At 43.9% G+C, this 24,266-nt stretch overlaps 1 protein-coding gene across 1 annotated transcript in view; it reads right to left on the bottom strand.

Moving 5' to 3' along the window:
• The window catches only part of STAG1 (STAG1 cohesin complex component), a 400,634-nt gene extending 385,896 nt beyond the window's left edge, over positions 1–14,738 (bottom strand). Inside the window, exon 1 of the mRNA XM_008009040.3 lies at positions 14,480–14,738. The gene's annotated coding sequence lies outside the window, so the exon portion shown is untranslated. The remainder of the gene's footprint in view (positions 1–14,479) is intronic.
• Between the last annotated feature and the right edge of the window lie 9,528 nt (positions 14,739–24,266).

The raw sequence follows: 24,266 nt of genomic DNA, 5'->3' as shown, positions 1-24,266 counted from the left end.
GCTTTCAGTTAATGACACCGCTTACTATATTCAACAAATAGGACTCCACAAAATAAATGTCCTACCCAAGATAATTATTACATAATTACGTTGTTATGTGTGTTAGCCCCTACAGTGTCAGAATCTATTCTAGATAGTAATATAAAGGAGGCGGATAAGGTCTCTCACCACAGAGCTAACATTCCAGAGGCAAGAAACAGACAATAAACAAGCACTTTAAAAAATAAGGCCAGGCACAGTGGCTCACGCCTGTAATCCCAGCACTTTGGGAGGCCAAGGCGGGTGGATCTCAAGATCAGGGGTTCAAGACCAGCCTGACTAACATGGTGAAACCCCATCTCTACTAAAAATACAAAAATTAGCTGGGCGTGGTGGTGTATACCGGTAATCCCAGCTACTCAGGAGGCTGAGGCAGGAGAATCGCTTGAACCCAGGAGGCGGAGGGTGCAGTGAGCTGAGATTGCGCCACTGCACTCCAGCCTAAGCGACAGAGGGAGACTCCATCTCAAAATAATAACATAACACAACACAACACAACACAACATAACACAACATAACACAACACAACACAACACAACATAACATAACAGGATGCTGAATTATAACATAACACAACACAACACAACACAACACAACACAACACAACATAACATAACATAACAGGATGCTGAATTCATAGAAGCACAGAGAAGAATGAATGGTGGTTACCAGGAATGAAAGTAGAGATGGGGATTAAGAAGACATTGATCAAACGGATACAAATTTTCACAAGGCCCAGTGGATCAGTCCTGTAATCCCAGCACTCTGGGAGACCAAGGTGGGCAGATCACCTGAGGTCGGGAGTTCGAGACCAGCCTGGCCAACATGGTGAAACTCCATCTCTACTAAAAATACAAAAATTAGCAGGGCATGGTGGCACTCATCTGTAATTCCAGCTACTTAGGAGGTTGACGCAGGAGAACCACTTGAACTCCGGAGGCAGAGGCTACAGTGAGCTGAAATCACATCACTGCCTTCCAGCCTGGGAGACAGAGCAAGACTCCATATCAAAAATAATAACTAGGTGGGCACGGTGGCACACGCCTGAGGTCCCAGCTACTTAGGAGGTTGAGGCATGAGAATCACTTGAACCTGGGAGGGGGAGGCTGCAGTGAGCCGAGATCGCACCACTGCCATCCAGCCTAGGCAACAGAGCAAGACCCTGCTTTCCTCTTCCCTTCCAAAAAAAGGATACAAATTTTCATTAGACAGGAGGAGTAAGTTCAAGAGATCTATTGCACAGCATGGTGGCTATAGTTAATAACAATGTATACTGGATACCTGAAAATGCTAAAAGAATAGATTTTAAGTGTGTTCACCACACCAAATAAATATGTGAAAAAAAGTATATATTAACTAGCATGATTTAGCCATTCCATAACGTACACATGTATCAAAACGTTATTCACCATAAACATAATTATTTGTCCATTTAAAAATAAGTAGATTTTTCTAAAAATAAAAAGACTCTAAACTGTATTCCCATCTTAAACACGAGAAAATTGCCGGGCACGGTGGCTCAAGCCTGTAATCCCAGCACTTTGGGAGGCCGAGATGGGCGGATTACAAGGTCAGGAGATCAAGACCATCCTGGCTAACACGATGAAACCCCGTTTCTACTAAAAAAATACAAAAAAATTAGCTGGGCGAAGTGGCGGGCGCCTGTAGTCCCGGCTACTCGGGAAGCTGAGGCAGGAGAATGGCGGGAACCCGGGAGGCGGAGCTTGCAGTGAGCCGAGATTGCGCCACTGCACTCCGGCCTGGGCGACAGAGCAAGACTCCATCTACAAAAAAAAAATGAGAAAATTGAGGACTCCAGAATATAAATGTCCTACCCAAGATAATTATTACATAATAGAATAGGGAAGAAAATCAAATCTTCCTAAAATAAACTTCAAAATACAAAGTATTTCAACATGCAGAAATGAGGCTGACACAAAAATGGCTTTTTAAGAGATTTAGAGAGTGGGTTCTGAAACAACTTAAGTTCAAATTCTGGCACTATCATTTACTAGCTGTTTGGCCTTGGAAAATTAGTTTAAAACATTACACACTGCGTGAGGCTTGGTGGCTCACAACAATAAGCCCAGCGTTTTGGGAAGCCAAGGTGAGGGGGATTGCTTGAGACCAGGAGTTCAAGACCAATCTCAGCAACACGGTGAGACCCTATCTCTACAAAAAAAAAAAAAATTATTTTAATTAGCTGCGCCTCGTGGCACACACCTGTGGTTCCAGGTACTCCCAGCTAGTTGGGAAGTTGAGGTGAGAGGTTGAGGCTGCAGTGAGCCATGATCATGCCACAGCACTCCAGCCTGGGGCAACAAAAAGACCCTGACAGAAAAGAAAAAAAAAAAAAAGGCCAGGCACGGCGGCTGACACCCATAATCCCAGCACTTTTGGGAGGCCAAGGCGGGCGGATCGCCTGAGGTCAGGAGTTTGAGACCAGTCATGCCAACATAGTGAAACCCTGTCTCTACTAAAAAATATTAAAAAAAAAAAAAAAATTAGCCAGATGTGGTGGCAGGAACCTGTAGTCCCAGTTACTTGAGAGGTTGAGGCAGGAGAATCACTTGAACCTGGGAGGCAGAGGTTACAGTGAGCCAAGATCACGTCACTGCACTCCATCCTGGGCAACAAGGGCTAGACTTCAACTCAAAAAAATAATAATAATTATACACACACACACACACACACACACACACATATTACACAGGACACTGTGCCTTATGAACACTGCCACTTACTAAACATTATGACGTCAACAATAAATGCAAACAGGACAGACACAGAGGATAAAGATTGGCTGAAGTTATCAGTAAAGATTTCACACAGATTCCACATCTTATTCTGTGTTTGTTTTTTCTTTTCTTTGTGAACTATATCAATTATACAGTACATTATGTAAAATTCTAAATAACAGTTTAAAGAATTTTAAAGCATGGTAGCAGGCACCTGTAATCCCAGCTACTCGGGAGGCTGAAGCATAAGAATCGCTTGAGGCGGAGGTTTCAGTGAGCCAAGATCGCACCACTGCGCTCCAGCCTGGGCAACAAAGCAAGATTCCATCTCAAAAAAAAAAAAAAGAGAATTTTAACGCAAACACTCCATGTAATTACTACTAAGGTCAAGAAATAGACTACTGCAAAAGCTTCTCCATAATGTGTCCCTCCCTAATTACAAACTTGGGAAATTTAATCCAAGCCTCAGTTCCTCACCAGTAAAAGGGAGATAATACCAACATAACAATAACTATCCCACAGGTTATTGTAAAATGTTTATTGGCATATAGTAAATGCTCAATGAGTGTTTTCTTTTGTTCTTTTATTGGGACAGAGTCTCACAGGCTGGAGTGCAGTGTCGTGATCACAGCTCACTGAAACCTCAACCTGGGCTCAAACTATCCTCTGCCTCAGTCCCCCAAGTAGCTGGGACTACAGGTGTGCACTACCACACCTAGTTTATTTTTTGTAGACACGGGGTTTCACTATGTTGCACAGGCTTGTCTGAAACTCCAGAACTCAAGTGATCGCCCGCCCCAGCCTCCCAAAGGGCCAGGATTACAGGCAGGAGTCACCATGCCCGGCCAAGTATTTTCTTACACACACATCTATTCACCAGAACAAAGACCTGGGGAAAGACAGGATACAAGTATGTAATCTAATTTGGTGATAACATAAAAACCATAGAGAAGTACAATGAAGAAATAGAGCTGGAAAGCTAAGTTGTAGCCATGTAAGAAACAAAAGAAAAATTTAAACAAATAACAAAAGGGAAACTGGAGAAAATTCACTAGGCAGTTTTGGAAGACAATTCTCCATGGGGTCTCTTGATTTTCTGCCTGTCTTGAGAAGAGAAGCACTGAAAGCCTTTGTTCCAATCTTTTCAGGATAGTTATATAGTGAAGAATCCTGGAAGAGAGACATGTCCCAGAGCAAAAAGCATATTTATGACCCATTATAAAAGATCTGAGTTTCTCTAAGCTTGGGATTCCACTACTTGTGCAGGCATCACCTGGACCTCTTCCCAATGCCCTACACAAACTGAAGCTCAGAAATCTGATGCAAATGCTGTCTGGCTACTGATACAGTGCATCATTCTCCATCTCTGACCAAGCCATTTCGATGGCTTCTACCATAAGCCATTAAACTATGTCAAGTTAACTTGTCAGCCTATAAATACGGTAAAACTTCAAACTCTTCATAGTTCTTGACAAACATTGGCATATAATCAATGTTTATTACAACTGAAAGATTCCACCTTCCATGTTGTTGGAAGGAATTTTTTTTTTTTTTTTTTGAGACAAGAGTTTTGCTCCTGTTGCCCAGGTTGGAGTGCAATGGCGCGATCTCAGCTCACCACAACCTCCGCCTCCCGGGTTTCAAGCAATTCTCCTGCCTCAGTCGCCCAAGTAGCTGGGATTACAGGTGCCCGCCACCATGCCCGGCTAATTTTGTACTTTTAGTAGAGATGGGGGTTTCTCCATGTTGGTCACGCTGGTCTCGAATTCCTGACCTCAGATGATCCACCTTGCCTCGGCCTCCCAAAGTGCTGGGATTACAGGCATGAGTTACTGTGCCTGGCCAGGAATTTTTTAAAAAGCAATATTCAACTATATAATATCATCAAAAGCACTTTAAATATAAGGAAGACTTTTGGGTAAATAGGTAGAAAAAGATATATTATGCAAATAGTAAGCTCAAGACGGCTGGAGTGGCTATATTAACACCAGATAAAGCAGACTTCAAGAAAAAGATTATTAACAGAGACAGAGAGACATTTCATAATAATAAAAAGGTCAATTTGTCAAAACGACATAATAACTACAAGTTGTACATGTCTTACAACAGAGCTTCAAAATGAGCGAGCAAAACTTGACAGAACTAAGGGAGAAATAGATAATTCCACAGTCATAGTTGGATATTTTAACTTTCTTCTCAGCAGTTAACAGAATGAGACAAAAAGATAAATAAAGACATAGATTATTTGAAAAGTGCTATTAAAACATCTTAATCTAATTGATAGTTACAGAACACTACACCCAACAACTGCAAAACATACTTTCAAGTATGAAAGATACATTAACCAAGATGGACCACATGCTGGCCCATAAAATAAGTTTCAATAAATTTTAAAGGATTAAAATCATCAAGACTATGACCTCAAAATGACACTAGCTTAGAAATCATTAATAAGATATCTAGAATAATCCCAAATATTGAAAATTAAACAAGGCCAGGCACAGCGGCTCATGCCTATAATCCAAGCACGTTGGGAGGCTGAGGCAGGTGGATCCTTGAGGTCAGGAGTTTGAGACTAGCCTGGCTAACATGGCAAAACCCCGTCTCTACTAAAAAAATAACGAAAATTAGCTGGGCGTGGTGGTGCGCGCCTGTAATCCCAGCTACTATGGAGACTGAGACAGGAGAATCACCTAAACCTAGGAGGTGGAGGTTGCAGTGAGCGGAGATTGCGCCACTGCACTCCAGCCTGGATGACAGAGGGAGACTCCGTCTCAAAAAAAAAAAGAGAAAATTAAACAACACACTTTTAAGTAATCCATGGGTAAAAGATATCACAATTTAAAAACAATGTCAAAATAAATTATAAACATATAACACATCGAAGTCTGAGTGATGCAGCAGTGCTTAGAGAAAAATATATAGCTTTAAATGCTTTTATTAGAAAACAAAGTGCCTAAAATCTATAACCTAAAGTTTCACTTTTAAGAAAGAAAGCAAAACAGAAGAAAATTTTAAAGAACAGAAACCAATGAGATACTAAAGACAAATACTGACCATTATCGAAGTTGGTTATTTGAAAAGATAACCAATAAATCACTAAACTGGTCAAAATAAAAAGAACATACTGGCCTGACGCAGTGGCTCACGCCTGTAATCCTAGCACTTTGGGAGGCCGAGACAGGTGAACTGCTTGAGGCCAGAAGTTCAAAACCAGTCTGGCCAACATAGTGAAACCCTCTCTACTAAAAATACAAAAAATTAGTCAGGCGTAGTGGAGGGCACCTGTAATCGCAGCTACTTGGGAGGCTGAGGCAGGAGAACCGGTTGAACCCAGGAGGCAGAGGTTACAGTGAGCTAAGACTGCACCACCGCACTCCAGCCTGGGCAACAAGAATGAAACTCCCTCGCCAAAAAAAAGATATATTAACAATACCAGTATTAAAGAAGAGATATCACTACAGATCCTATAGATATTAGAAGGATAGCAAGGAAATCTTACAAACTCCTGCCAATCAATTAAGTAAAATGAACAAATTTTCCTAAACTGACACAAGATGAAACAGACCAAAATTGACACAAGATGAAACAGAAAATTTGAATAGTCCTATATGTAGTATAGAAACTAAATTTGATTGTTATCAAAACCATCCCAAAAAGAAAATTCCAAGTCCAAATGGTATCACTGGTACATTCTAAAATTCCAGGAATAAGAACACCATTACACAAACTATTTCAGTAAATAGAGGGAACACTTCCCAACCTTTTTTATGAAACTATCAAAACCCTAATACCAAAACCTGACAAAGACATTACAATAAAACTACAAAGCAATATGCCTAATGAAGAAATACGCCAAAACTCCTATCAAAATAATAGTAAATACAAAAGGGATACACAATACACTGTGACCAAGTTGGCTTATCCCAGTAACCAAAATTATTTTAACTTTTGAAAACCATCATTAATTTAACCATTCTACCACTAAAGACATTCAGTTTATTTCTGAATTTTGGCTACTGCAAATAAGGCTACTATGAACATTCTGTTCACACATCCTGGTACAAAAACACAAGGACTTTGGCTGGCCGTGGTGGCTCACGCCTGTAATCCCAGCACTTTGGGAGGCCGAGGCGGGCAGATCACCTGAGGTCAAGAGCTCAAGACCAGCCTGACCAACACAGAGAAACCCCATCTCTACTAAAAGTACAAAATTAGCCAGATATAGTGGTGCATGCCTGTAATCCCAGGTACTCAGGAGGCTGAGGCAGGAGAATCACTTGAACCAGGGAAGCAGAGGATGCGGTAAGCTGAGATTGCACTATTGCACTCCAGCCTGGGCAACAAGGGTGAAACTCCGTCTCAAAAATAAAAATACAAGGATTTCATTCATCAGGAATATAAAGACAGGAGTGTAACTCCTAGGGTTAAAATACATGAATCTTGAATTTACTAAATACTCTAACATCTTTCCGAAAATGATTGTATCAATTTACACTGCTGTCAAAAGTGAGAATGTAATTTCTCTACATTCTCACCAATACTTGATATTATCAGACTTTTTAATGTTTGTCAATCTGATGGAAGTGAAATGGTTTCTTCTCATGGCTCTACTTTGCACTTTCCTTTTTACCAATGATATTACAATTCAATACGTTTCCAAGTGTTAGTTGCTGTGAGTCATGATATTGCTTAGGTGAACTACAATCATTTTTTTTTTGTTGTTTTTTTTTTGAGATAGAGTCTCACTCTGTCGCCTAGGCTAGAGTGCAGTGGTGCGATCTCAACTCACTGCAACCTCTGCCTTCAGAGTTCAAGCGATTCTCGTGCCTCAGCCTCCCAAGCAGCTGGGACTACAGGCACATGCCAGCACTCCCAGCTAATTTTTGTATTTTTAGTAGAGATGGGGTTTCGCCACGTTGGCCACACTGGTCTCCAACTCCTGACCTCAAGTGATCCATCTGCCTCAGCCTCCCAAAGTGCTAGGATTATAGGCATGGATCACCATTCTTAATAGCATTCCTAATAGAAAAGATCAGAAAATATCAGAGCGCGCTGCATAAAGATTAAGTATTATTTCATGCAACTTTTATTTTCATTGTGTGTGTATGTATGTGTTTGTACTGTGCCACAACATAAAATGTTTTTGTAACCGTTAGCAAAAGCTAGAAAACAAGTTAAAAGCCATTGCTATTGTGTTTACAGCAAAATTTCATTGAAATTCTTGGACAACTAAATGGTATATCATTTCGGCCCATAGCACAAAGGAATGTATTTCATAAAGAAGGTAAGACATTCTCACATAACCCATAAATACATACATCCACTATGGACTCACGAAATTAAAACTAAAAAAAAATAAACTAGGGGGGAAAGAAGGCAAGATTTACAACATCCTTCACTACTGACAAAAAAAGAGCAGCCATCCCCAACCTTTTTGGTACCAGGGACCAGGTTCATGGAAAAAAATTTTTCCACAGATGCGGTGGGGAATCAGAAGGGTTCAGGACAAAACTGTTCCACCTCAGATCATCAAGCATTAGATAAAGCATGCGACCTACATCCCCTGTATGCGCAGTTCACAGTAGAGTTTGCACTCATGACAATCTAACGCTCCCACTGATCTGACAGGAGATGGATGCAGCACCGGTGGTAAAGCTAGCTCACCTGACTCTCACCTCCTGCTGTGTAGCCCAGTTTCTACCAGGCCACAGACCAGTATGGGTCCACAGCCCAGGGGTTGGGGACCCTTGATTTAGAACACAGGTGTCCAATCTTTTGGCTTCCCTGGGCCACACTGGAAAAGGAATTGTTGTAGGCCCTACATAAAAAACCCTAATGATAGCTAATAAGGTGAAAAACAAAACAAACCTCATAATGTTTTTAAAGAGTTTATGAAATTTGTGTTGAGCCACATTCAAAGCCATTCTGGGCTGCATGCAGCCCATGCGCCACAGGTTGGACAAGCTTGATTTAGAAGAGGAGGAGAAAAGTCTAAGGGAAGCAATAAGGGATATGTTACATAAAGAAAAGATTCTATAAAACCAACTGAATTACAAGACACTTTCAGCACTAAAAGCCAGGAAGCTGACTGTCCTCTTAACCACCAAAATAACAGAAAATTTCCTATAGACACAATTCTAATACCTACCTCAAGAATCATCTCATTCTGTGACTTACGCAAGAACATCATTTTAGCTCTCTGCTTCCTAGTTTTTCCCTACCACCCTAGCAAGAATCACCTAAATTCTAAAGATTTATATTTTTATTCAGTAAACAAAGATTTACCAAGCCCCTATTATATCATTTCTGTGTTAAAATATATCTCCCTAGTAAATTTATTTCACAGTTATATCCTTTAAAGGAAGGGTGTCTAATCTTTTAGCTTCCCTGGGCCACACTGGAAGAACTGTCTTGGGCCACCCGTAAAATTAACTATAACTGATGAGCTCAAAAAAACAAAAAATGCAAAAAAAACCTCACAATGTTTTAAGAAAGCTTATAAATTTGTGTTGGTCCACAGGTTGGATAAGCTTGCTTTAAAGCTTGATTATCCTTGGCTAACCTGTCTTAATTCCCTTTTCGTGAAAATATTTTGCTTCTTGGACTGCTAAACCACATGCCATGACTAAACTTCTGCTACCTTCTTTGTTCCACCAATAATACCCTTACTCTGAGACTTGCAAATAACTATTTTCTTCATAAGGATTCTCTCCTCAGCCAGGTGCGGTGGCTCACTTTGGAAAGCCAAGGTAGACGGATTGCCTGAGGTCAGGAGTTCGAGACTAGCCTGGCCTCAGGCGGGTGGTGAAACCCCCATCTCTACTAAAAATACAAAAATTAACCGGGCGGCCAGGCACAGTGCCTCACGCCTGTAATCCCAGCACTTTGGGAGGTCGAGACAGGCGAATCACCTGTGGTCAGGAGTTCAAGACCAGCCTGACGAACATGGAAAAAACACTGTCTCTACTAAAAACACAAAATTAACCAGGTGTGGTGGTGCATGCCTGTAATCCCAGCTACTCAGGAGGCTGAGGCAGGAGAATCACTTGGACTCAGGAGGCGGAGGTTGCAGAGAGCCAAGATTGCACCACTGCACTCCAGCCTGGGGCAACAAGAGTGAAACTCTGTCTCAAGAAAAAAATAATAATAATTAGCTGGGCATGGTGGTGCATGCCTGTAATCCCAGCTACTCAGGAGGCTGGGGCAGGAAAATCACTTGAACCTGGGAGGCGGAGGTTGTAATGAGCTGAGATCGCGCCACCGCACTCCAGCCTGGGCAACAGAGCAAGACTCGTCTAAAAAAAAAAAAGAATTCTCTCCTCACAAGCTGCTAGACCAATCACACCACAGCAACTGTCTGATGCAATGACTGTGTGAATCTGCCACTTAACAGGAGTGTGATCCAAGGCATTTAAATTCCTTAACTTCGGCCACACACAGTGGCTCACGCCTGTAATCCCAACACTTTGGGAGGCCAAGGCGAGCTGATTACTTGAGGCCAGGAGTTTCAGATCAGCCTAGGCAACATGGCAAAACCTCATCTCTACACAAAATACAAAAATTAGCCAGGCGTAGTGGCACGTGCCTATAGTCTCAGCTACTGTAGGCCCCACCTGAGCCTGGGGAGGTTGAGGCTGTAGTGAACTGTGACTGCACAACTACACTCCAGCCTGAGCAACAGAGAGAAAACCTGTCTCGAAAAACAAAAAATAAATAAATTCCTTAACTTTTCTGAGATTCAATATCATAACAAAAACAGGTAAAACAAAAAGCATCAAGGAATGGCAAGAATTACATAATTTTTTAAAAATAAAAATAACTGACGGGGCTTGGTGGCTCATGCCTGTAATCCCAGCACTTTGGGAGGCCAAGGTGGACAGATGGTTTCAGGTCAAGAGTTTAAGACCAGCCTAGCCAACATGGTGAAACCCTGTCTCTACCAAATATACAAAAAATTAGTCAGGCATGCTGGCGCATGCCTATAGTCCCAGCTATTCGGGAGGCTGAGGCACGTGAATCGCTTGAACCCAGGCGGTGGAGGATGCAGTGAGCCTAGATCATGCCACTGTACTCTGGTTGGGGCACACTCAAAAAATAATAATTTTTTTTTTTTCCCTGAGATGGAGTCTCGCTCTGTCAGCCAGGCTGGAGTGCAGTGGCATGATCTCAGCTCACTGTAAGCTCCGCCTCCCAGGTTCAAGCAATTCTCCTGCCCTGGCCTCCTGAGTAGTTAGGATTACAAGCAAGTGCTACCATGCCTAGCTAATTTTTGTATTTTTAGTATAGACGGGTTTCACCATGTTGGCCAAGCTGGTCTCGAACTCCTGACCTCAGGTGATCCACCCACCTCGACCTCCCAAAGTGCTGGGATTATAGGCACTAGCCACCACACCGGACCAATAATAATTTTTAAAATTTTTTTTTAAAAAAGTGTTCTTACTGGCAGAAATGAAAGAAAAAATAATTATATAAACTCCCTTCTCCCATTGCCTCCCTTCTCTATAACTTTTTTAATTTTCATTTTTATTTTAATTTCCTCTCAAAGCAATAAAATTACTTTATAGAGGAAGGCATGTAAACTAAGGTAAAAGGAAATAGGGGAAAGAAAAAACGTGAGGAAAAGGCAATATAAGTAAGAGTAAGTGGGGTTACTGCTCTGCCTATGTCCTCTCCTTGTATGTCCAGAATCTGAAGAGGTAAATGTGAAGATACTTATTTTCCCAGGCAGGCAAAATTCTTAAGAGCCGCCACTAACCCACACCCTTGTAACATCCCCTTCCCTTGAGTGTGGGAGAGACCTGTAGATAAAACGGGATATCATTACTGCGGTTATGTTATATGACAAAATATATGTTTGCATATGTAATTAAGGCCCTTAATCAGTTAAGTTTACCACAAAGGGCCTGACCTAATCTGATGAGCTTTTAAAAGAGACCTTAAAAGGGAGTCAGAGGTCAGACACAGAGGAAATAGTGAGGCTGATTCCTGTTAGCCTGGATAAAAGCTAACAGCCATGTTGTGAACTATGTGGCCACAAGGCAAGGAACTGAGAGCAGTCCTTGGCCAACAGCTAACAAGAAGATGGGGACTTCAGTCATACTATCACAAGGAAATTAATTGTGCCAACAAGTAGTGACCCTGAAAGACAACTCTGGCCAGGCACAGTGGCTCACACCTGTAATCCCAGTATCTTGGGAGGCTTAGGTGGGCAGATCACGAGTTGAAGAGATGTAGAACATCCTGGCCAACATGGTGAAACCCCTCTACTAAAAATACAAAAATTAGCTGGGCATGGTGGCACGCACCTATAGTCCCAGCTACTTGGGAGGCTGAGGCAGGAGAATCGCTTGTACCTGGGAGGCGGAGGTTGCAGTGAGCCGAGATTGCGCCACTGCACTCCAGCCTGGGGAAAGAATGAGACTCCATCTCATATGGATCCAAAACAAAAACAAAAAAACTAATACACCCCTCCTCAATAAGGATATAAAGATACAGGACAAAACAACAAATAAAAGCGGAAACAAGAATTTATCTTTCCCAGAGTACATTATTTCCTCTCACAGCACTGAGATTATGAACATATATAAAGTCAGAATCAAAAAAATATTAAAACTGTATAACATTCTGTAAATTTTAAGTTATAGCGATTAAATGTGTTTTTCACAGACATCTTGTTACACAACCACCATAAGATATTATCCCCATTTTATTTTTTTTAAAGAGATGGGGTCTTGTATGTTGCCCAGGCAGGCCTCAAACTCCTGGGTTTAAGGGTTCCTCCTGCCTCACTACAGAGTAGCTGGAACTACATACAGGAGTGCACCACCAGGCCCGGCTCCCCACTTTTAGACATAAAGAAAGTAAGGTTCAAAGGGGGTAACATCCTTAACATCACAAACCCAGGGGACGTTCAAAGTAACTTCGGTCCAGGACCCACTCCTCCCCTACACCATAGTGCCCTTAAGGCTTTGAAAGAGTCAATCAAATCTAGCCATTTTATTAGTCTCTTCAAAGGAGGCAATCCTAACAACACAACAAACTTCCATATTTTGCATCTATTTAAATATTCCTTAACTTTATCAGAACATCGAAACTGAAAGGGATACAGAAAAATTTCCACTCAAAAGTAGTTCGTTTGTGAAAATGACCACTGGTAGATCACTTGAATTAATGTAGTTTACTCCAAGTACGTTTTAAATATGTAAAGGAAAAAAATGTGGCAAGACACCTGTAGATCTTCAACAACTTTATTTAGGCAACAATTTGTCTTATAAGTATTCTTAATCATCAAAAGCAAGGAAATAACATTTCTGCTTCTTTCCATTCCATATTTCCCGCTTGGTTAAAATGTTTTAGTCTGAATTCTTCATACATTATGAATATAACAACAAAGTACATTATATCACCATACAATAAACAAGTTATTTTTATTTTCACTGTTCTGTATATTTCCGTAAGTGCTCCACCATCAGAACGTGCAATTTTCTTAAAGCACAAGGAAAACTAAAATGTAGAGTCACATTCAAATTCCACATAAGTTACAAATCACACAACTTTGTGCCAATTCAGATATTTCCTCGTGTATTTTTGCAAAGATGCAAAATAGTCTTTCTAGTCAGAACCACGAGAAAAAAACTCTATCCATCTTAACACCAACTTTAACAGCAAATAATTTTTTTTTTAATCATAAACTGCATTGCTTTTTGTAAGTGTACAAAACCATCCCATGACTTATACGCCCGGAGCACGATTCCCTGCAATGTGAAGAGAATCGATAACATTTCAAATATGGGTAGATGGGGGTGATGTGACAATCCTAAAACCTGAAAATTTCTTAGTACCCATACCACACAAGAAGCACGCAGTTCGGACCCTGCAAACGAGGCTCAGGTCCAACTCCAAGCACTCTAGTTTCCCACCCCGCCCCCACCTCGAGAAAGGAGGGAAAACAACTTTTATTGGCCTCGTCTCTCAGGGGACTGGCAAACTAGCGGGGTAGTGCTTGGGCCTGGACACGTTTCACAAGGAGGCCCCCGTCGGGGGCTGAGAGGGCAGATAGCTGGAAAGCCCAGCATGGACACCTCATCTCCCCCAGCCGCCACCCCCCTGCCCCACCCCGCCAACAAGAAGCCTGGGCCAGCCGACCCGCCGAGCGACCCCCAGGCCCCTCCGCTGAGATGAACTCGTTGTCATGTGACGCCGCCGCCGCTAAAACACCGCAGAAACGCAGGTCGGCGGGCGGCGGAAGGCATTCGCGCCAGCCCGCCTCGGCCCGGCCCCGCTGGGCGCGGGCGAGTCCCGAGAGCCCGGGCGAGGGGGGGGCGGAGGGCGGGCTTGGCGGCGGGCCCGAGCGCGCCACAAAGGCTTCCGCGCCTGTCGCCGTAGTGCCCGGGCGGGCGGGGGCAAAATTTTCGGTGCCCGCGGAAGGGGTAGCAAGCGACGAAGACGCCGGGGTGCCCGCCGCGCCCACAGACGCCTCTCCGGGCACTCGGACGGCCCACGACCGCCGCACCCCGCACAGGCCCGCGCGGCCTCCCTCCCCCGCACGGGGCCCGCGCCCAGCCCGCCCGCTCCCCGCTCGCGCTCTCTCGCTCTCGCCCGGCCTCCATCTTGGATCGGCGCTTCCAGCCCCCGCGCCGCTGCCGCCGCATTCCCCCTCTTTCCCGCCCCCCGCCGCCGTCGCCGCCGCCCGCACTCACCTCAGCTGCCCATCCGGGCGCCGCCGGCCGTCGACCTAGTTTCCCCCCAAAAGTCTCCGGTGTGTTATTCCCGATGTGGGGGGGTTGTTACGGGGTGGTCGCCGGGGGTTCGGGAGCGGGGGCCGCGCCTTCAACGGAGCTGCAATCCTAACCCGCCATCTGGTGGCATTTTCCACACGCCAATGGCGCCGCTGCAGACTTGGGTCCGGACCGCCCTCTGCTGGCCGCAGTGCTCACTGCCTTGCTGACGGGACGGGCCTGCCCGGAAAGGGGAGGGAGCTGAGGCGCGAGCTAGGGGCCGCGGCAGGGGCGCGCGCAAACGCTTTCCTGTGGGGATTGCGCGCACGCGCACCAGCCGGGCGGGAAACGTGGCCGCTGCGTGGCGGCCCCGCCCCCACACGGAGCGGTCGCGCAGTTCAGCCAATCGCGAGCGGCGTAGGCTTCTGGATAAGGGCGCTGTGGACTGTTGGGCCGCTCAAGGCGGGCGGAAGAACGGCCACGGTGGCGCCTGCGCGTCCGGCTCTCCGAGTTGCCGCCCGCCATTTTTGGAGCTTCCTGGAGACCTAGGCAGGAACCACCCCGGTTTCGTTCACCGAGGCTCCTCCCTAGGTCTCAGGGCCGGCGCTTTCCTCTGTCCCCGCCCGGCTCCTGCTGCCCCCACCCACAGCTCTCGAGACGCCCTGCGGAAACCCGAGGGTGAGGCAGCTCAGATCTCTGCTCCCACTTGGATTTAACAAGGGCCTCAGAGCTTAGCATTATATTTGCGATTTACAGTTGACAAGCGCTTTCACCAGGCGAGGGTGAAAAGGTTTCAAAGGAACTGTTGGGGACTTCCCTCGCCATTAATGTAGACGAAACACTGCCCGCCCCAGGCCGATTGGCGTCATCCTGCCTCTGTAAAGCACATCCTCTCCGTGGTGCCGGCTTTGCATAAGGCGGCAGCATTGGCTCGTTTGTGAGAAGAGAATATAACTAGACTGAGAAAATAGACTCAGCTGTGAAATTGGATTTCTCCTTCCGCAACCTAGGACTACTTTCAGTAGCTCTGAGATAAACATGAGAATCTTAGCCTTATAGATGCCAAAAGAGAAATAATCACTAAGGTGAAATAATTAACTATTTATGTTGAATGTCACCTCTTCCCTCATCTCCACCTGCCCCTCTATGGTTATGGATCCCTACCTTTCACCTGCTTACAACTTTTTACCACAAAAGTGAATCCTTACTCTACTGGATCATTAGCCCCATATCTGACTAACTGCTCTATCGCTATAGCCAACTCTATCTCAGTATAGAATCACTCAACTACTTTATAGTCTTCAGGGCCTAGCTCCAATAGGTTACCCCTATTTGCGGTTTCTCTCTCAAGGGTTTGCAAGATGTGTGGCTTTTCACTGGAGGAAGTCATAACTGTCCAGATTGGATATGAATTCGTGACTGGACTCCTACTTATAATTTTCTTGGGTTTTTTTCTAATCTCTGGCTGATTTCCTATCCTATTTTCCACAGACTGTTTCAAGCTTTCCATGTTATTAAAGATGCCAGTCCCAGCCCATACTAATAGATAAATTCATCTAGTTTCCTGAGCTCAAAGCTATGGGACTCCAATTCCTATTTGACATTCCCTCCATAATAAAATATCTGTGACCACCTCCTGTTCGTGATCTCAAAATGTCTAACCAAATTAACCCAGAACCCTTTTTCTTCTCTCCAAAGCCACCCCCTCTGCCTGAAACTATGCCATCCCTTCCCACCTCCTTCTTCAACCACTACTTTCCTAGCGCCTTATATCATAAGTATCTTCGTATCCACTGTCTTCTTCCTGTTTCTCAGAAGTTTCTGTTGTCTTGGCTGGGTGCGGTGGCTCACGCCTGTAATCCCAGCACTTTGTGAGGCCGAGGCGGGCAGATAACATGAGGTCAGGAGTTTGAGACCACCCTGGCCAACATGGTGAAACCCTGTCTCTACTAAAAATACAAAAATTAGCCAGGCGTGGTGGTGTGCTCCTGTAATGCCAGCTACTCGGGAGGCTGAGGCAGGAGAATCTCTCGAACCCGGGAGGTGGAGGTTGCAGTGAGCCAAGATCACGCCACTGCACTCCAGCCTGGGCGACAAGAGTGAGACTCCGTATCAAAAAAAAAAAAAAAATTTTTTTTTTTAAATTCAGTGATGTTACTCCCTTCGGTTGCTATACTATCAACCTTCCTTTCACTGACACATTTCTCAAAAGAAACAGTTACGGTTTTCACCAATCCCCATCCCCTACTTGAAACGCTTTTTCCCTTTCTTTTAAGACACTTCCCTGGATCTACACCTACCTAGTTTGCTGGTCTTCTGATTTCTTTGCTAGCACCTCCTCTTTCCTCAATCTGTTCTCTACTACATGCCTTCGCCTAGGTCTCCCAAAATTAGTCTGTTCTTGATTTTTCCTTAACTGAGGTTCCTCGTGTTCAGCTACTTGCCAGAAAGCTGCAGCTCAAAACACTTAAAATAATTCATCTCTCTTATTTGAATTTCCTAATTTATCCTAACATTGTAATTTCAGCATAGTATAGTGATTAAGAACACGAACTGTGAAACCAGACTGCTCTGGAAAGCTTCGTAACCTTAGGCAAATCTCTTTCTGTCTCAGTTTCCTCAGCTGCAAAATGGAAATAACAATACCAATCTCATAGGGTTGTTATGAGTATTAAACTATTTAATATTTATATATTATAGAAATGCCATCAGCATTATTACATTTATTGGTTTTAATCTTACTAAGAACTTTGAGCATTTTTTTAAGTCCGAGGGCATGGGTAATCAACTTTCTAAGTTTATACAAATCTAAAATTGTATTTTGCCCTCATACTTAATAATTGAGCTGGTGTTTATAAATAATTACATAGCGCCCTAGGCTCTAAATTGTAGGGCCAGATTTGATTCTTTTCTTTCAAAAAAGCCTAAGTCCCATCATACCTCATTCAAATGGCTTGCTTTTTCTTCTACTGCTGCCATCCTTATTCAGACCCCTCTCCCCTCCCATTGCCTTACACCAAAACTATTGTAATAGCCTTCTAAACACCTCTCCCTTCATTCACCTCCCTTGTGTTTATTTGTGTTTGTTTGTTTTTGTTTTTGTTTTTGTTTTGAGATGGAGTCTTGCTCTGTCGCCCAGGCTGGAGTGCAGTGGTGCAGTCATAGCTCACTGCAGCCTCTAATTCTTGAACTCAAGTGATTCTCACACCTCAGCCTCTCTAGGTCTAGAGGTAGATGCCATTGACCCACCTTCCCTCTACTGCCCACTCCTGCTTCACTTCCCTTTTAAAAATGCAACATTGTATACCTACACAAAAGCGTTCTGTGATTCCTATGGCTTAAAAGATATCATCTAAAATAGTTAATGACATCCAAGGCATGCCTTGATATTTTTTCTTTTTTTTTTTCGCTATTTCGTTACAAATTATTCGCACTAGTTGACCTGTCTGATTAATCATAAATATAAGTGAAAGGCAGATTTATTCATCCTTTACCTATCTGGTAAGATAAAGTAATAAAGGTCCCACAACATGTTGACTTTGTTACGGAATTACATATAAAAGCAGAGGCTGCTTTTTATGAAATTCTTTTTTTTTTTCTTTTTTTCCAGGCAGAGTTTTGATCTTGTTGCCCAGGCTGGAGTGCAATGGAGCAATCTCGGCTCACCACAGCCTCCACCTCCCAGGTTCAAGCAATTCTTCTGCCTCAGCCTCCTGAGTAGCTGGGATTACAGGCATACGCCACCACAACTGGCCAATTTTGTATTTTTAGTAGAGACGGGGTTTCTCCATGTTGGTCAGGCTGGTTGTGAACTCCCAGTCTCGGGTGATCGGCCCGCCTCAGCTTCCCAAAGTGCTGGGATTACAGGCCTGAGCCACTGCGCCTGGCCAACAGAATTCTTAGGATTCCAATTCTCTTGGCAAGGATTTTCAAACACCACAACTTTTATTAACAGCTTCAGGTCATACATATGATCAAAATATTATCGAGGCACAGAAAAATGATTCCCCAAAATACAGCACTTCAGCATGCTGAATGGTTTGAAAATTGAAAGCCCTCAGAATCAAGGTCTGTTTCTGACCTTTCCCTGTCTCCCTGATCCTCTTTCCCGAAGCACCAAGGGTACAGTTTGTTTGGAATTTCCTTATCTGACCAAGAAAGCTTTTTTACAAAAGAAATGCAGTGTTGGCAGGGCATGGTGGCTCACGCCTATAATCCTAGCATTTGGGGAGGTCAAGGCGGGTGGATCACCTGGGGTCAGGAGTTGGAGACATGCCTGGCCAACATGGTGAAACCCTGTCTTTACTAAAAAAACAAAAATCAGTCAAGCGTGGGCATGGTGGTGCGTGCCTATAGTCCCAGCTACCGCAGAGGCTGAGGCAAGAGAATCGCTTGAACCTGGGAGGCGGAAGTTGCAGTGAGCCAAAATTGCACCACTGCACTGCAGCCTGGGTGACAGAACAAGACTCTGTCTCAAAAAAATAAATAATAAATAAATAAAAAGAAGAAATGCAATGTTGTAAAACTCCCTCCCTAGTAATCTCATCAAATAACCAGGAAATATCAACCACTAGAGAAGAGATTGAGAGTCACCATGACCAGACAGACTTTTCATCTGTTCTTCTGAGGGCAGCTCCAAGGGATTACCTGGAGGACTTTATCTGTATAAGAAGACAATCTGTTCCTGTGCAGCTCTACACCTCACCTTCCCATTAATGTCTGCCTTCCACCTCCAAGGTCCATTTGTTCTCCCTAATGACTTGCTGTCACTCAAAAGAATTGTCTACATTCTCCATCTCTCCCTTCCCTTATGAAAGAGGGTATATAAGTTTTTTTACCACACTAAATAATGGGTAATCACTCTGGATTATTCACACACACACACACACACACGTTAATTTAAAATTTCTGGCTTTTTTGAAACAGGATCTCACTCTGCCACCCAGACTAGAGTGCAGTGGCACTATCACAGCTCACTGAAGCCTAAAAGTCCTGGGCTCAAGCGATCCGCCTCAGTTTCCCAAGTAGCTGGGACTACAGGCACACACCACCATGCCCACTAATTTTTAAAAAAAAATCTTTGTAGAGACAAGGTCTCACTATGTTGTCCAGGCTGGTCTCAAACTACTGGACTCAAGCAATTCTCCCTACTTGGCCTCCCAAGATGCTGAGATTACAGGTGTGAGCCACTGCGCCCAGCCTAATGTGACTGTCGTCAGTTGATTTTTCAGCAAACCTTCAGCAGAGGGAAAACTTCCCTTTGTTATTATATATAAAAGTTTTCCCTTCACCCCTCTGTATGAAAAAGAATATACTTCAGACACATGCCCATCAGAACTTTATTTCAACTCAATCTCTTAGCCAACTTGGTCCAAAAGTAGGTATTTAATGTTATAAATAGAAAAAAAAAATGCACTCTATAGCCTATGAAATGGGAAGACATTGCACAGGGGTTGCAATCGTTTATTTTAAAAGATTTTTATATAGTGTTGTTTTACCAGGAACTTTAGATTGCTTTTCTTGTTTTCATTGCAAATATGCCAAATTGTGTTTCTGAAAATGCATTAGTTATAATTAACATTTATTAACAAATGACATGAAAAACTTTGCCTTATTACCCAAAGAATTAGTTTCTGATTGTGTAGATTGCAGTTTCTTTAAAATCTGAGCCAGACTTTTGTATTTTTTCTCTCTGGATAATTTTAGCACACAAAAGATTTCAGTTATTCTATGGCCTTCCAGTTAGAGTAAGACACATTAAATCAACTTTTTTTGCATGAGGATAATGGTGATATTTCTTGCACAGAAAGGATTTTTAAAGTAAAATTTGGGCTGGGTGCAGTGGCTCAGGCCTGTAATCCCAGCACTTTGGGAGGCCGAAGTGGGCAGATCACCTGAAGTCAGGAGTTCGAGACCTGGCCAACATGGTGAAACTCCATCTCTACTAAAACCCAAAAATTAGCCGGGCATGGTGGCACACACCTGTAATCCCAGCTACTCGAGAGGCTGAGGCAGGTGGCAGGAGAATCGGTTAAATCCATGAGGCAGAGGTTGCAGTGAGCCGAGATCATGCCACTGCACTCCAGCCTGGCAGACAGAGTGAGACTCCATCTCAAAAAAAAAAAGTGAAATTTGATTTGTCATTCTTCCCTTTCCTTCCCTTTTTACAGAATTCCAAGTGCAATTGCTTGATATCTAGAGCAAAGACAAGTCTTCTGATCAAGGTTCCTCACCCTTCATTTTTACCACCTCCACAAACCCTGCGTTTCAGGGATCGTGGCCACTGTCTCATCTTAATCTCCCCCAAATCAAGTATTCCTTTGCATTTTTCAATTGGTCACAAGGCATTTGTTTTTTCTTACATTGGTAGACCTTTGCAAATATCAGAAATAATTTTCCCTTCTTTTCTATTCTTGCAATTAAGATGTGCTGCCAATTGGTGTCAGTTATATGCCATGGTGTCCTCCCTACGGGATTTAAACCATTATTTTTCCTTTTTTTTTTTTTTTTTGGACACAGAGTCTCCCTCTATTGCCCATGCTGGAGTGCAATGGCGTGATCTCAGCAAACTGCAGCCTCTGCCTCCTGGGTTCAAGCAGTTCTTCTGCCTCAGCCTCCCAAATAGCTGGGATTACAGGTGCCCACCACCACGCCTGGCTAATTTTTGTATTTTTAGTAGAGACAGGGTTTCACCATGTTGGCCAGGCTGGCCTCAAACTTCTGACCTCAGGTGATCCGCCCACCTCGGCCTCCCAAAGTGCTTAAATTACAGGCATGAGCCACTGCGCCCAGCCTAAAAACACTATTCTTTCTAAAACTGAGCAAGCAGCCAGGCACAGTGACTCACACCTGTAATCACAGCACTGTAGGAGGTGGAGACAGGCAGATCTCTTGAGGCCAGAAGTTCAAGACCAATTTGGGCAACATATGGAGACCCCATCTGCATAAAAAATAAAAAATTATCTGGGCATGATGGGGCACACCTGTAGTCCCAGCTAATTGTGAGACTGAGGTGGGAAGATCACTTAAGTGAGTCATGATGATGCCACTGCACTCTAGTCTGGGTGACACAGCAAGACCCTATCTCAGATAGACAGAAAAATGTATAACTAACTAAATTCTGCCCCATTGTTGGTAATAAGATGGTAAGAGGGATCCAGAATACCTTCCCTTTCAGAATCAATTACCTGGTTACAGGCAAAACTCTATTCCCAAAAAGCAGAGGATCAGAATTGCTCAGATTTTTTTAAAAAATAAATCTCAGCCGGGCACATTGGCTCACGCCTGTAATCCCAGCACTTTGGGAGACGGAGGCAGGTGGATCACAAGGTCAGGAGATCAAGACCATCCTGGCTAACACAGTGAAACCCCTCTCTACTAAAAATACAGAAAATTAGCTGGGCGTGGTGGCAGGCACCTGTAGTCCCAGCTACTGAGGAGGCTGAGACAGGAGAATGGCGAGAACCCAGGAGGCGAAGCTTGCAGTGAGCCAAGATCGCGCCACTGCATTCCAGCCTGAGCAACAGAGCAAGGCTCCGTCTCAAAGAAAAAAAGAAAAAAGAAAAAATCTCACAGGCAGAGGGCTGGAACTAGCGTGGGTAGGAGCTAAGAGTTCTGATTATTTAGAGACTCAAGTGCCAGTAGAACAACCATTTTCTTAGTCCAAGTTTCTTGGTGTCCTTGGGATTCCACTTCATGGCTTATTTCAAAAGACCTGTAGGAGGCCTGGACTACTCTGAGGAATCATCCCTCTTTTTTTGTTTGTTTGTTTTTTTTTAAGTCGGAGTTTTGCTGGGTTGCCCAGACTGGAGTTCAGCGGCGTGATCTTGGCTCACTGCAACCTCCGCCTCCCGGGTTCAAGCGATTATCCTGTCTCAGCCTTCCGAGTAGCTGGGATTACAGGCACACACCACCACACGTACCTAATTGTTGTATTTTTAGTAGAAACAGGATTTCACCATTTTGGCCAGACTGGTCTCAAACTCCTGACCTCAGGTGATCCGCCGGCCTCGGCCTCTCAAAGTTTTGGGAATACAGGCGTAAGCCACTGCACCAGGCCTGGGAATCATTCTTGATAGAATAGCTATCTAAAACATTGTTTCCATATAGGCAGGAAAACCAGCCTCTAATTTTATTTTCAGTAAAAGAAATGCACAATGGCAACAAATAAAAGGATACAAAATAAGTTGTAACGTATCAAACAGGACAAAAGAACTTATGTTGAAAAGCAACCAAGCTTTATCCTAACTCCACCTCCAGGGCCACTGCCCAAGGATAACATCTTTTACATGTTTTTGTTTGTTTGGAATTACTTCAATATTTCTAAATACACTCATATCAAATTTAGACAAAATCTAATGACTCCCTGCTATAAAGGATAAAAATTGGCCGGGCGCGGTGGCTCAAGCCTGTAATCCCAGCACTTTGGGAGGCCGAGACGGGCGGATCACGAGGTCAGGAGATCGAGACCATCCTGGCTAACACAGTGAAACCCCGTCTCTACTAAAAAATACAAAAAAAAAAAATAGCTGGGCGAGGTGGCGGGCGCCTGTAGTCCCAGCTACTCGGGAGGCTGAGGCAGGAGAATGGCGAAAACCCGGGAGGCGGAGCTTGCAGTGAGCTGAGATCCGGCCACTGCACTCCAGCCTGGGTGACAGAGCGAGACGCCGTCTCCAAAAAAAAAAAAATTATGTTAATACCCACTGGTCCAATATTTAACAGTTACATTAAATTTGCATCTGTTGTTGGTTTTCTTTGTAACTTTTTTTTTCTTTTTTCCCTTTGGAGACAGAATCTCCTTCTTGTCCAGGCTAGAGTGCAGTGGCCTGATCTTGGCTTACTGCAACTTCTGCCTCCCAGGTTCAAGCAATTCTCCTGCCTCAGCTTCCTGAGTAGCTGGGATTACAGATGTGCGCCACCATGCCCAGCTAATTTTTGTATTTTTTTTCTTTCTTTTTTTTTTTTTTTTTTTGAGACGGAGTCTTGCTCAGTCACCCAGGCTGGAGTGCGGTGGCGCGATCTCGGCTCACTGCAAGCTCCGCCTCCCGGGTTTACGCCATTCTTCTGCCTCAACCTCCTGAGTAGCTGGGACTACAGGCGCCCGCCACCACACCCGGCCAATTTTTGTATTTTTAGTGAAGACAGGGTTTCACCGTGTTGGTCAGGCTTCTCTCAAACTGACCTCAGGTGGTCTGCCCACCTTAACCTCCCAAAGTACTGGGATTACGGGTGTGAGCCACCACGCTTCTTTGTAACTTTGAATAATACAAGATAAAACACTAGATAACATTTCAACTTTAGATAGTGTTACAACTCTCCACTATTAACACCACCATTCTTCCTTCACACCTTCTCACCTGCCTTAAACCCAAGAAGTCTTTTGTGTTTTGTCCATAGGTCGACACAGTTAATAGACAACTTCCAGACTAAGGAGTGTGCTAGGATTACATTTTCTCTTTTACAGAAGCACCAAACCACTGTGAAAACCATTAGAAAACCACTCAAAGGAAAATGTAGAGAGCATCAGGATCAAATGGATTATCTTCCCTTATTAACAATTGCCCAAATATCTTTGCTTCATATTTAGATCACAAACGGGCTGGGCACAGTGGCTCACACCTGTAATCCTAGCACTTTGGGAGGCCAAGGTAGCAGATCACTTGAGCCTGGGAGTTCAAGACCAGCCTGGAAAACATGGTGAAATCCTGGCTCTACAAAAAAATACAAAAAATTAGCTGGGCGTGGTGGCACACACCTGTAGTCCCAGCTG

The sequence above is a fragment of the Chlorocebus sabaeus genome, chromosome 15 (genome assembly GCF_047675955.1).
Source record: "Chlorocebus sabaeus isolate Y175 chromosome 15, mChlSab1.0.hap1, whole genome shotgun sequence".
NCBI classification, from domain to species: Eukaryota; Metazoa; Chordata; class Mammalia; order Primates; family Cercopithecidae; genus Chlorocebus; species Chlorocebus sabaeus.
Note: the sequence above shows the minus strand (reverse complement) of the source record. Positions and strands in the feature narration are given on the sequence as shown.